Source organism: Nicotiana tomentosiformis, chromosome 9 (assembly GCF_000390325.3).
Source record: "Nicotiana tomentosiformis chromosome 9, ASM39032v3, whole genome shotgun sequence".
NCBI classification, from domain to species: Eukaryota; Viridiplantae; Streptophyta; class Magnoliopsida; order Solanales; family Solanaceae; genus Nicotiana; species Nicotiana tomentosiformis.
Window position 1 is genome coordinate 23,681,342 of NC_090820.1, and position 2,095 is coordinate 23,683,436.

Consider the following 2,095-nt stretch of genomic DNA (forward strand, 5'->3'; position numbering starts at 1 on the left):
CGGTTTTACGTACATGAATATAATTTTGGGTTATTTTTGAATTTTTGTGAGTAATGTGAGTGAAAATTTTGAAAAACAGCTTTTTGAAATTTTTTAAATTTTCGAAAAAACTCCAAAATTCATTTTCAAGTGAAAATTGAAAATTTTATGATCGAATACTGATTTCGAAAAAAAAAGAAAAACTTCTTATGTCCAAACGGGCTCTATGAATCGATTGGGCCTAATTTCGCCTGTTATAATGGGCTCGTTATTGGGCCGGTCTGTGGTTTGGCACACACTGCTACAGAGCAACTTTTGCTTCAGGCACGTGGAAGACACGCGCAGCATATATTTGTTGAGGAAGTGCAAAGTATACAGTTGAAAATTGAAACTCCCAGGCCCCAAGCGCTGAATTCTCAAATTCTTTATATTCCAAAAACTTGGAAAGCATTGTCGTGTTGGAGGGGAGTGGCAGCCGATCCATAGCAGCATTTGGAGTTTCTAGGGTTTCGTTCTTTTTTGTGAAGCCCTGTTCTTTTCTCACTCCTAATTGGCAGAAATGAAGCTCACTGTAAAGACTCTCAAAGGCAGTCACTTCGAAATTAGGGTTCAGCCCTCCGATACCGTTAGTCCTTTTCCTTCTCTCTCTCTTTTTTTTTTTGGCGTCCTTTTCTTTTATATTTATACCTGCATTTGTGATGCAATTCCAGTTTCAAAATTTCACCTTTCCTTTCTCATTTCTCGTTTTTTATTTTTGTGTGTGTTTATATTCATAAATGCTAAGTTGATAGTGTTGAATGAGCAAAAAAGACAACTTTAACTCTCATTTGCATTTTTTGGCAATTTTGTCCTATTTACCAGTTAATACATTTGGTTATTTGCTTGAAGTTATTTATTTATTTGCTATAAAATCCTGATTTTTAGATGTTTATGCTTCACACCTTTTTTATACCCTAGGTTAACATAAGCTAAATGGTTGTTATAACTTGTGCTCGCGTGCCTGTTCTACAGGATAAAGCCAATGTTTAGAAGCATCGGGTGCGCAATGCTCTCAACCTAAAATTCCTTATCAATCTTATAACGTTTAAGTGCATTTTACTAATAAAAACATTACCAGTCTAATTTCCGGAGTCTCGGATGGTATAATTATTTGATTGCTTTGAGTTTTAAAATGATGGGGCTACACTTAATTGATTAGTCATTAAAATTGATATTTTTTGTGTAATGCGAGATGTGATTTCTTGGAATTGTAGATTATGGCTGTCAAAAAACACATTGAAGATGTGCAAGGAAAAGATAATTACCCATGTGGGCAGCAGTTGCTGATTCACAATAGTAAAGTTCTGAAGGATGAAAGTACGTTAGTGGAAAACAATGTCTCTGAGGATGGTTTCCTCGTTGTCATGCTTAGCAAGGTATATACCTGTAGATCTTCAGGTTCCATCTAGTTCCTCTAAACAGCAAGTTCCATCTAGTTCCTCTAAACACAAACTTCCATCTAGTTCCTCTAAACAGCAAGTTCATTGTGCTTCTGGTGATGATGACCTCGGCTACCGTAATCTTACTGCTAATCAAGAATTCCATTGGTCGTTTTGTCGATGATTTGCTTGGACAACTTTTTTTTTTTCATTTTTGGTGGGATTCAAGGAATAGAAGCTTTAATGTGTTTAATGATCCAGTATATTGTGTAGAAGATGAAAAACTTCCAAAGCTTACAGAGCACTGTGCATGGATTGTGAAATCAGATTGTTTTTATTTGGGAACTTATTTAAGCTCTGGAAATGTTGAAGATATATATCGCTATACTGGGTGGTAGTCTTAGGGTGTAGGATATGTTTCTTCTTGTGTATGTATACTAAGAAAAGGAATAATATATATAGTTAACAGTGGCTATCATGCTTTTTAATTATATTCTCTGGCCATTCTTAACTCCTGTCGTCTTTCAGAACAAGGGTTTAAGCTGAAATATTCATGCACAATTAGTATGCAAAATATTTATAAAATCTGATCTCTTATATCTAATTACAAGTAAATTTATATGAAAAAAATTAAATGATATAAAAGGGGTAGCCCCATGCACAAAACATCTCGTTCACGTAAGGTTTGGGGAAGGGTC

General features: G+C 35.0%; 1 long non-coding RNA gene across 1 annotated transcript; it reads left to right on the top strand.

Moving 5' to 3' along the window:
- The first annotated feature begins 343 nt into the window (after window positions 1–343).
- On the top strand, window positions 344–1,761 carry LOC138899459 (uncharacterized). The gene is made up of 2 exons (XR_011411111.1): window positions 344–604; window positions 1,233–1,761. It is a non-coding gene; the product is annotated as an uncharacterized lncRNA (long non-coding RNA).
- Window positions 1,762–2,095: the final 334 nt, after the last annotated feature.